Source organism: Melitaea cinxia, chromosome Z (genome assembly GCF_905220565.1).
Source record: "Melitaea cinxia chromosome Z, ilMelCinx1.1, whole genome shotgun sequence".
Lineage (NCBI taxonomy): Eukaryota > Metazoa > Arthropoda > Insecta > Lepidoptera > Nymphalidae > Melitaea > Melitaea cinxia.
In genome coordinates this window covers 10,709,763-10,722,555 of record NC_059424.1, presented here as the reverse complement: position 1 = coordinate 10,722,555, position 12,793 = coordinate 10,709,763, and the positions used below count along the sequence as shown (strand labels likewise).

Sequence of the window (12,793 nt, the reverse complement as noted above, 5' to 3'; positions counted from 1 at the left end):
AAATGTAATTATTCCAAGGGCGGCATTAAGTTACTTAATGGACCTTCACTTTAAAATATGATTTCAAGACTAAATATAGAAATGTAGTCGCCTTTGACTATAAAATTGTTAATTCTTTCACTAAGAGGTTGAAGAAATATACGATAATGTAGAAAATGACCAGATTCTTATTGTTGTAAAAAGTTTTTGTTTAAAACAGTTAAGTACCTTATATTGTTATTATTTCACGGTAAGGTTTTATGTTACTGGTATTTCAGTCATAACAAGACTAGAAGTAGTTTTTAACTTTACGTATTTAAGTTTCATTTAGATGTACAAAACGCGGAATACCATTAATTTAACGATTGCAATCCGGTAAACGGGATCCGGTAATTCATCATTTTGCACCTACCGGATCCGGTGCCAAATTGCCGGATCCGATGACCGGATTCGGTAATGGCATTTTTAGAGAAAATAACCGCTCTATTGAAAGATAGAGCATTATTCTTAAGTATACGAGTTCTTTGGCTTTGAGGTAAAAGACGATATTTCTCAAACTTTTTTAGCTATAGACGCGTAATGATGAAGATATTCAACTATATTTACAGCTACATCAACACAGAAGTTGCTAACATTGTAGTTACTTGCAGAATGCCAAGAAATATTAAGATGCAAGCGAGGGATGTCTTAAAGCCTCACAATCGTAACTAAAACTATCGGATATCCGAAATAAAAATCTATCCGTAACCTTCACAAAAACAGACAGAAAAGATTCGGATGATTTTATAGCGATGTATCGCAGAAGGAATTAATACATGTTGCGCTATGTTTTTATGTTTACCCGGTCAAATAACACAAGCCGGCCGAAAAAAAAACATGTCTCGCCCTCTCTTCCCGTGGGTTCGTAAGAGGCGACTAAAGGATAACACAGTTCTACTACAACCTTAGAACTTAAAAAACCGGCTGATGGCGTGATAATCATCCCACTGCTGGCTTTGAAATACACGGGCCGTAGACGGGCAGCAGCGTATTTAGTGCGACTAAACCAGTCCTGCAATCACCAACCCGCCTGCCTAGCGTGGTGACTATGAGCAAAAGTTTTGCCGCAAAACACATGAGTTCACGCCATTTTTGGCGCGAACTTGTGGAGTCCTATGACCAACAGTGGACTGCGATAGGCTGAAGTGATGACCCGTTACAGTGAGAGAGCACAATGCTTGGTTTGTTACGTAATTTTGTATATATATTGTTAGCATAATCTCGATTATTTTAATACGTTTCGTGACGTCATGCAACAGTGTTAATAAAAATAGTTCCCTACCCGCTAATACGTTTTGTAACGTCATTGCAACAACGTCAATAAAAGCAGTCCCTACCCGTTCAGAGGGCTCTTTTGCTTCTCAGCTTTTGGAACGATAGGTCGTTGTTTCATGACGAGTGCGTTGATCATTTTTATATTCAAAGAAACGGTTGTTTGCTTGGTTAATTTAAATTGTAATTCTCGATCATTATTTTCGATTAAGTTAGTGGTTAAGGTTAATTTTTGTGATAATTGTTATATTTGTAAAAATGAGTAATAAATAGAAGTTAAGTGTTCGGTTTTCTGTCTTTTTTTTAAATAAATAAGTTTGTTTCTCCTAAAATCAGAAGTGGGATTGCTCCTTACGACACCACTTCACAAGCAAACAACCGTTAATTTGAAGTCGTCATGCCGCGTTCACGATCGTGCGGTTCGTGTTCACATAGTCGATCAGGCAGGACTCCTAGCCGTGAAAATAGGCAGTCCCGCGGTAAATCTATAAGGAACGAACAAACGAGCAATAGGCCGTCACTAATCGCCGTCGTCATAGATCGCGAAGTGAATCTGACGATGAAAGGTTATCTCAGGTGTGTGCAATCGTCGCGAGTGGGCGCCGTGTCAACTTACTGAACGTTCCCTGTGACCACGCAGGCTGTGTTCGGAGAATCGCGAATGGTTATCACGCAGTAGCAGTGAGTATTCGTTACTTTGGGTAGATCTCGTTCGCGCAGATGTAGTAGTTCGATTAAGATATACGATAGATGCGATTATGACTCGTCTGTCTACTATCGAACAATCGACAGTCAACTCATCACGAAATTCATTGCTTAAACTAAGCCGCAGAGTTATTATGTCTCCAATTTTGATCCGGCTGTGCACGATTTTGGAGTGTGGAAGTAAATAGAACGAAGTGAATTAATAATTGGGACGATTTAGTGCTTATCGCGAGTCACTAATTGTTTTAAGGGCGATGCCAAAATTTGATTAAACGAATGGACCAGTAATGATCGTTCGTCGTTCAATTTCTGTCGCGAGTTTAGGTCGTGTGGGTAGTTGTTTACGGGATGAAGCGCAGTCGTGGTTAAATGATTGTGTGATGCAGGATAGAACGTGAAGTAGCTTTAAGTCGAGTATCTTTTTAGAAACAGGTAGAATATCTTGGTTGATTAATTTACCAAGGTCAGGTGAGGCCGAGCTTTAGTAAAATTGAGGCACTTATTCAGTCACCGAAGCCTACCAACGCAAGACAGGTTAGCCAATTTCTAGATCTTACAGGCTATATCCGCCATTATATTGCGTCCTATTCAACCAAAACTGCTTGTATTGCCAAATTATTAAGAAACGGCGAATCTTTGCTGTAGAGGACCTTGTCTTTGTGATTAAAATCTAGCAAGCACTTACAGTGTGCTTAGCGCACTCCCGCATAACCGATACGAGTTGAAGTTGCTGGCAGGCTCCTATGGTAAGACGATACGAGCAGCCTCTGAACACAAGGTTCAGTGGCTCGGCGAGTGGACGCCGGACACGTGATTCGTATTCTTCGATAGCGGTTGGTATACACCGCCATGGTAGCAGTACGGGTAAGCAAGCGTGAAGCCTCTGCTATCATTATCATTACAGCCTATACAGTCCACTGCTGGACATGGGCCTCCACAAGTTTGCGCCAAGCGTGGCGTGAACTCGTGTGTTTTGCCCGTGGTCGCCACGCTGGACAGGCGGGTTCGTGGCCGCGGGACTGGCTTTGTCACGCCGGGGGCGCTGATGCCCATCTTCGGCCTGTGTATTTCGGGGCCAGTGGTTGAATAGTTGTCCCGCCACCGGTCGGCTTTTTGGGTTCCATGGTGGTGGCGGAACTGTGTTGTCCCTTGGTCGCTTCTTACGACACACGTGGAAAAAGAGGGGGTGGCTATGTTCCTTAGTGCCGTAGCCACACTGCTATATTTTTCATGAATTAGCAAGCTAACCAATTGCCGTATTTTACAGAAATGTACATGAATCATGTATGTGAGATGTCTTTACGTGTGGACACGCGTGTCGGCGTAGTCATGCGTGTGGTGGCTCCGTGTACGGTGTGGTACGGAGCTGTACACGTGCGATGGCACCTGCACGTTGGTGGCACGACGTGACAAAATGACCGTTTTGTTATTTGAGACAAGCGTAATACTGCCTCTGCCCGTAAGGTAAAGTAAATGTTGTGTGAAGGGTATTGCGTAATACAGCCTCTGCCCAAGGGATATCGCGTAATACTGCCTCTGTCCCTGGATCACATCGTGGGTATCGCGTAATACTGCCTCTGCCCGTAAGATAAAGTAAATGTTGTGTGATGGGTATTGCGTAATACAGCCTCTGCCCAAGGGATATCGCGTAATACTGCCTCTGTCCCTGGATCACATAGTAGGTATCGCGTAATACTGCCTCTGCCCGTAAGGTAAAGTAAATGTTGTGTGATGGGTATTGCGTAATACAGCCTCTGCCCAAGGGATATCGCGTAATACTGCCTCTGTCCCTGGATCACATGATGGATATCGCGTAATACTGCCTCTGTCCGTTGATTACATAGTGGATATCGCGTAATACTGCCTCTGTCCCTGGATCACATAAGTCTGCTACAGACGATGAATGTGACAATGCTCAGCTTGGGCATTCGACGGCTCCCGCTACTGCTTCCCCAGGAGTTCTCCCTGGAGACGGCGAGCTCGAGTCCTTATCAGCGTCCACCGACGGCGTTCGTGGTGAAAATGTGCACCGGGGACGGCGCACGGTCAGGAGAGGCCGTGTTAGCATAATCTCGATTATTTTAATACGTTTCGTGACGTCATGCAACAGTGTTAATAAAAATAGTTCCCTACCCGCTAATACGTTTTGTAACGTCATGCAACAACGTCAATAAAAGCAGTCCCTACCCGTTCAGAGGGCTCTTTTGCTTCTCGGCTTTCGGAACGATAGGTCGTTGTTTCATGACGAGTGCGTTGATCATTTTTATATTCAAAGAAACGGTTGTTTGCTTGGTTAATTTAAATTGTAATTCTCGGTCATTATTTTCGATTAAGTTAGTGGTTAAGGTTAATTTTTGTGATAATTGTTATATTTGTAAAAATGAGTAATAAATAGAAGTTAAGTGTTCGGTTTTCTGTCTTTTTTTTTAAATAAATAAGTTTGTTTCTCCTAAAAATATATATAAAGTGTGTATTATAAATAATAAATAAAGTGTCGAAAAATAATAATAGGTAAACGATTAAAATATATAGTACTAGTACGTTTTAGAATACATAAAATGGCTTTTCAGAAAAAAATATTTGGATAAACAAAATAACGTTTAAAATCAAATAAACATCACGGAACAATAACAGCACGTTATCATTATAAATAATAATCAATGATGATGATGAATTACATTTGCAGCTGTCCTTTATAGATATAGTTTATAATTAATTTTAGACGTTTATTTGCTTTGGTAACTTGGTATCTAAAACTACATCTAAAAGCTGCACTCCTGTGCTTTTGCAAATGACAACACTGGAAGAATAGTCCGACATGTACCGTAGCCTTCGTTAAATAATGGAAATGTTAATTTATTATATAGATATTCAAGATTTTTAAATGTCATTAGCTCAAACATCAGATTAGCCAGATGCAACTGTCTTCTGGCTTCCATTCTTAACATTGAAGCCTCATTTAAAAATGGTGTTATGTGGGTGCGTTGAGCAACATTAAAGTAAAAGCGACAACATGCGTTCTGTATTCTTTGAATCACCGTTATTTAGCCGAGATAATATAAGGCTTTCACAGAGGGTGATACGAGCCCTTTCCGTCAGCACATCACGGATTTTATATAGTACTTACTAGCCGTGCCCGCGACTTCGTTCGCGTAGAATTTAACATATAAGTGATTGTTTAGTTCGCAGACTAATAAAATAAATGAAATTCTAAAATAAAGCTGTAATAAGTTACTTCTCATTACATCAGCTATCTGCCAGGGAAATTCCCGTCAAAATTGATCCAGCCGTTTCAGAGATTAGCCGGAACAAACAAACAGACAGACAGATAGACGGACAAATGTGTAGAAAAATGTTATTTTGGTATATTTATTATTTACCGTGTAAGTATACCAAAAACCGTGTAAAAAATAACTAATTTCTAAAATATAAATAGCCTAAGTAACTCCTGATTACATTAGCTATCTGCCAGTGTAAATGCCGTCAAAACCGGTCCAGATGTTTCAGAGATTAGCCGGAACAAACAGACAGACGGACAACAATTGTAAAAAATGTTATTTTGGTATATGTGCCGTGTTTACATCCAAATGCATTTAGTAAAAAACGGTAATTTTAATATTACACAGACACCAATTTTATTTATTTGTATAGATTTAAAACACAGCGATTGTTCCTTTTACGTTCAGCAAATTATTTATCTAGGCAATAATACAATGAATACTAAATTAAACTTTTTTGCCTTTAATGCAATACATTTACAATGAAGAAGTATATTTTCTATTGAACTTATAGAAAGATTGGAAATAAATTAACGTTAAATATGTAATTTCGCTGCCTTTTTAATTTAGCAAACATTTATTATGGCAATAAAATAAATAAAAAGAAAGAATGTGAATTTCATCATTATAAACACAGGAAACCAAATTTAAATATACAGTCACTGCACATTTGCATAACATATTTTCAAACGAGAAAATAGATTAATTACATTCGCATGAAAATGCAAATCCTTTAATCATGTACAACGGCAAACTGAATTTAAAATAATTGTATTAGTCTGAATGTAAAATATTAGAAATGACAGTAAACGGAGTCTAAAACGTGTAACGTATTTAACATGTAACGAGTATAGCTCATACACAAGAGAATGGTAACTAACAATTATAGTCCAGTCATTTTTGGATTTTAAACACCAACCTGCGGAAAAAATTTTAGTGAGCTGGATTTTTGTATACACTTTTATTACGACGTTGTAATGAAGATGTGAAAAATCGACATTGATATCGTGGTGGCTAAAAAGGTTATAAGGGTCAAGAGGTCACGAATCAGTTTTTTGCAAATATCTCGCGACCTATTGCTCGCAGTTCAATAGAGGTATACTCGTAGTATTATATATCCGTAACCTAGAAAAAAAAAAACGTCTTAATCCAAAATTATGAGAAAGGTATCACATATATCTTTACTGCAATAACATAAACAAAAATTTGGCCACGAATTATACACATACAAAGTATACACATATCTGAAAACTAATTAAAATTTATAGACCCTTATATCATTTTTAAAGGCTCAAGTCAGCTTCAGTTTATAAACTAGAACCCTAACATTTAATGGCTAAATAAAGATTACTTAAATGATTCATAGATTTAAAATAAATTTGTCTACAAATTTATAAGTTTTTAAGAGAAAATCGAGGAACTACTATAAATTTAAATAAATATTTTAATTGATTTCCTTCTGACAGATAAAACTGAAGTCAATTTTTTTACTTATAAAATGTACAGTAAACATGTTCAATAAAGTTAAGATACAGCTACCGTTGAATCTATATACACAATCATGTAATTAAAATAAACTCTTGTTTCTCGAAATCAATGAAAACTACACAATTTCTAAAAAAACGCAGACGGCTAATTTATCAATATTAAAACAAAAACCTAATATCATAACAGAGATAACATCTTTTGAATAAAATCAAAATAAAGTTTTATTTATTTATTTTATTTATTTATTTACTGATACACCAACAGCATAACATACTAAACATTACAATATCACGTTCATGTACATAGTCCGGTATGCATGCCAGTTACGGGTGCATACATCACTCGCCTTAGAAGACATTAATTAACAATTTTAGAGTTGCAGCAAATCGTAAAAATATAGCAGAAGTATAACAATTAAAAAAAAAAGAATAGTATAAATATCAAATTAAACATTATATTTATGAGCAGAAATGTGCGAAAAGTTTGTTAAAGTAATTAATAAAAACGTTAATTATTTAAGTTTTCCTTGTGTTTATACTTTGATAAGTTTAGCGACACACAGACCGACGATGCCTGTTGCATAGCATAACAAAATAAAGAAAATGTACAAATATCAAACTTTGCCCTACACACATATACAAAGTTTTAACGAGCCGATGTCTGTAGAAGGGAGATATTTAAGAAAAGCGATTAATAGGGTTTCTTTTTAATAGTCATAGAAGCAGAAACAATAATGTTTAGAATTTTTGTCCGTTTGTTATTGTTTGTTATGTCTGTTTTTGTTTTTAAATCATGTAAAATCTTTACGAAACTGTATGCGAGCTCTATATGCGTATTCTAAAGGTAAAGACTTGGATCAAAACTAGTATATACACATATAGATAATAAGAAAAAAACATTTAAGTAGTTGCAGTCAGGGTAAACGTTTACGGTACAAAAGATGTTTTATCATTAGGTACTGCCTGTTTAACCGATCAGACGGCAAATTAGGTTGTAAGTAGTTAGTAAGTTAATGTAAAATGTAAGTACATGTTACAACATGTACTTACATTTTACATTGGACCAAGACTGCGTCAACAGCGCTTAATTTTTTAATGGGTTGGAGTTTTAACATTTTTTTTAAATGGAGGATAATAAGCAATCTATATTATACTACGTAATATAATTTCAAAGCAAATAGGAAGACACTAATATCTGTTAAGGTCCCATCAAAAACTTTTGACTGGGATTAATTTTCTTCTTAGTAAACTTTACACGTTTTCATTAGAAGGCACTTAGTAACAAACTTGCTTAATTTTAGTCATCTTTCCCTCAAATTCATGTAATGGTAGATAAGGCAGATAGTACAAGAAACAAAAAAAATAAGTCAGAAACCACCAGTCCACAGAGGGCTGAAACAATCAATCACAAAAATAAGAACTAAAAACAAATTATTGGAACGAAGTTTTGGAACGAAGTTCCTTACGGCACGCTTGACATTTGGCTGGGCGACGGAACTGAAAAAAATGTGATACTAAAACCGTAAGAAAAATATATAACGGAACACGACTGTATAATATGACGTTTGTAAAACTAAAATATTACTAGTAAACTTTTTTTAAATTATTTATGTAATTTTATACTGTCGACAAAATAAATAAAGACATAGGTATGTTTGTTTATTTTACTTAATAGTTTGAATTATTATTATTTTCTTTGATTTATTTTATTTTACGGTATTTGTTATTTTCTAAAATACTAAATTTCATAAATATAATATGTATTTATTTAAAAACCAATCAACAAAATTTAAAAAAAAAATCAAGAATTAGAAAATATATATAAAATTCAAAAATTTTTTTTTTTTTTCAAATTCTGTTGCTTCTATACTATCCGAAGGAACTTCGTTCCTACCTAGTGTCCCATGACACCACATAATTTTTAGTATTGTAGACTTAAATAATCTTTATTTAATATTTTTCTAAACATTACTTTAATTAGAAAAGATTTAAAGTCAACTCTATATTTTATGTAGCTTTTAAAGAAAAAAAGAAAATGTATTACTTTTCGCACTCCTAGCGACATCTTGCGAAGTATACGAGTATCTCTAGGTGCGACCAGTGTCTACATTTCGTCACAGATGGCGCTACTACATCTTTAGTATTAGTATATTTTCACAAAAAAAGGCCTATTGAAATTCTTGTACTTATATATCTATAGACGTCTTTACCGTTGACTTACCCAAAATCTGGACTAGCTTTACTATATAACTCAATTTAATTTAATCAAACAAGTATTGAGCGCCATCTATTAATCTAATGCTATAAGTAAAGACTTGAACTTTTCATGTCATAAAATCTGTCAACAAACTACAATTTTATAAGCTATTTTACGCAAACCTCAGCTTTTCGTCAATATTATTACAATAATCTGCTCTTTCAATATATATAGTAAATTATAAAACACAAACCCATGAAATATTTAAAAATCATGAATACAAATAACAACAATATATATATATATATATATATGTATATATTAATAACCAGCTGCCCAGACAGACTTCGATCAAAATGTTCAAATGTATGTCAAAATGTAATAGTAGTTTTTTTTTGTATAAAAACCTTCCGTGGGCCTTAAGGAACATAAAAAAATAGCTGAATTTGTCGAGCCATTCTCGAGTTATGCGCTTAGCAACATTCATTTTTATTTATATAGATTACATGTATTAATATATTAGTTTATAATTAATGTTTTATACTGAGGATAAAATGAAAATGTATTTATGCAACACGTACTTATGCTTCGCGAAGCGGACAAGTAAGCGTTTAAAATAATAGCACGTATTTTTATCGATTGCTAAAGGTTAAAAATAGTACATATCACCACCACACGTGTGTTGACAACGCTTAACACAAATAAAAATGAAGTAAAATTAAAAAAGGGCTCAATGCGGGTGATAATAAGAAGTGGCATATAACGTGTTAATAATAGGTGGTAACCTATGTCTCGGAGAGTCTTTTTAGGAATGATAATGATTATAGCAAGTGAAACACGTGTAAATACATAGTCTGGCCATAAATACTATTACAATGAAAAATAATCAAAATATTATATTTGAATTTGGAATCTGTCCTTTTTATATGATTATTCATTGTATTTTCTCATTTTCGCGCCAATACATTCTAAAATATTTTGTGATATTAAAATGGAGTGGGGTGATAAAAAAAACCGAATCGCTGTGATTGCATTACACAAAGTAGGTATGGAGGCAAACACAATTTTTAAAACTCTCCATACGCTTGGTAATAGTCAAATGTTTGTGTACCAAGCTATTGATAGGTAGAATTGAAACCTCCTCTGTTTGTAAGAGAAAAAAATCTGGCCGTCCACAAAGTGTTCGTATAAAAAGGCGATCAAAGGAGTAAGGGAAAGAATTCGAAGAAATCCCTACCGAAAGTAAAAGATTTTATAAAAAACCTTCCAATTACTCCACATAAATTATATATCATTTTATAAATAATTGCTTACTCTACCGGCATCCACAGCTAAAAAAATATAATTGCTCTTGTTTTTGTAAATTAATTAATTATTAAAATATAAATAAAATAATATATATGACGCTTTAGTTTTAAAATAACTCTGACATGATTGACAGTCGGTAAATTTTTGTTCAATTTCAAATCACCTCACGTATTAAATACTTTTGGTATAGCGGCGCTTTAGCTCAACGTTTTTGATTCTTGCGCCTCTGTGTGTCCATTTTAGTAAAGTATTTCTTCGATCCTCACCTGAGATTCATAATATAATAAAACATAAAGAAGAACGTTATAAGCAGTGTGCAAAATCAGAAACGAATTTAATACTATTTTGGTTTATTAAATTGAGATGAATGATTTCTCTTCATAATAATTACAAAAACGATTTAAAAAATGTTTAGGCGACGAACATTGGAAAATCAAGCAAAAGATGTCGAAGTAAGTCAGCCCGTAGTCATGAAACACCTGAGAAACGAAATTTAAAACTATATTAGTATAAACTAAGGAAAATGTTTTAAGCTACTTAAAAATACAACAAATGACTTAATAGAAAAAAATAATTGTGTTTGCTCGCAAACGAAAAAAAAAACCGACTTCAATTACATCGACGAGTAATAACAACGTAGATCGACGAAAAAATAGTCAAGTAACAACGCATTATCAAAGATTACTCAAAAAGTAGTCATCAGATCTCGATAAAATTTAAATGTGACCACATGATAAACATCGGCTTTCGATTAAATTAAAAATCATTAAAATCGGTACACCTAATAAATAGTTATTGCGGATTTTCAAGAAGTTCCCTCGATTTCTCGATGTAACATACATAAAAAAAAAAAAAAAATACAGTCGAATTGAGAACCTCCTCCTTTTTTGGAAGTCGGTTAAAAAAAAAGTTAAATCGATTGATCTCGCTTAATCATTACAGATTATTCTTTCAACCCAGTCAGTCAGTATATTATACAACTTTTACGTCGCGAAAGTGTAAAAGACATGTTTTATATATCTTAATCTGTACCATTCTATACTAATATTATAAACCTGAAAAGTTTGTTTGTTTGTTTGTTTAAATGCACTAATCTCAGGTGCTACTGGTTCGAATTGAAAAATTCTTCGGAGTTGGATACCCTATTTAAAAAGGAAGGTTACGAAAAGAAGCTATTTTCTCCTTCAAATCAACGCGGGTGAAACCGCGGGCGCCAGCTAGGCTTGTTTATTTTTAATTGTAACGGTATTTATGGCCACACTATGTATAGATTTTGCAATCTACGAGCGCGCGGCGCCCTTAGTTGTATGTGACATATCGGTATACGCGTCAATGTATTCAGGCGTGAGGATGACCGTTCATACAGTAAGCAAAAAAAATATATGAGTTCAAGTCATGGATTTCACCCACTTTCATGTATTTTAAGTATTTTTTATTTATTTACTTATTAGGAGTGGTTACAATAAAAAATGAACAACATCGTTAAAGTTACTACTAATTTACTTACAGGTACAAAATCAAAATAAACACAAAAGAAATTTCATCCTAGTTGTTGTTAAAGTTGAATTTTATGTCTTTCTTGTAAAGCTTCTCTGTTCCCAATTTTTCTAAAGGCGCCTAATTTATTTAGTATCGAACGTAATGTGTTTACGCAACCCCAATATTTTGTCTCAAAACTAATCGCAATTTTGCCAATGTTGATATTTGCTTTTCCCCAATATGAATATTTTGCACAGTAGTACGAATGATTTCTAGGTTCATGTTATCTAAATCAAATTTATTATTTCTCTTACGTCGTTTTTTCATAGGTGAAGTAAAACTTGCAGAAGAAGATGGCAGCTCATTTTCTTCTTTTAAAATGTAGTTACAGCTCGTTCAATGATCCCTGTAGCTTCAGCGGTACGTTTCCGTATATTAGCTAAATGACTCAAATCACAATTATCTATATTGTTCGTTTTCACAAAATTAACATTATATATTATACTCTTCTTGAAGAAAGTGGTACAGACGGGCAATAATGGTGCGTCCCTGGAAACAGTAAATAATTTTAATTCATGGTTATTTTTTTAAACATTTGTTTTCAAACTTTTATGACACGACTTATAGATTTCGAGAAAAAATTGAACATACCACACGCGATCCATGAACCAAATTTTATCGAACCCGAAATCTACGCAAAGGCGTTCCCTCCGCTGCGGGAATGGTTTTTTTAGTCTATATATGTATAAGTTATATATTAGTAATTACATAGATATCTAGGGACAAGTTTGAAAAAAAAAATCTTACCTTGCTATGAATTACTTTTCGTTTTCTCTCACTTTTGGGATTTGATATATTTGTTGACCGTAATTCATATATGGAATTTAAGATTATGGTTTAGTTCGCAGATACAAAACATATAAATTTCTAAAATAAAAATAGTCTAAGTTACTCCTTATTAAATCAGCTATCTCTCAGTGAAAGTCCCGTCAAAATCGGTTCAGCCGATTCAGAGATTAGCCGGAATAAGAAGACAGATAAATTTTTAA

General features: G+C 34.3%; 1 protein-coding gene and 1 pseudogene across 1 annotated transcript in view; both read right to left on the bottom strand.

Annotated features, from left to right (window-relative positions):
* Nucleotides 1-12,793, bottom strand: part of LOC123668967 (neurocalcin homolog) — an 80,333-nt gene that overhangs the window by 50,221 nt on the left and 17,319 nt on the right. The gene's annotated exons all lie outside the window — the stretch shown is intronic.
* On the bottom strand, nt 11,748-12,620 carry LOC123668783 (annotated as a pseudogene).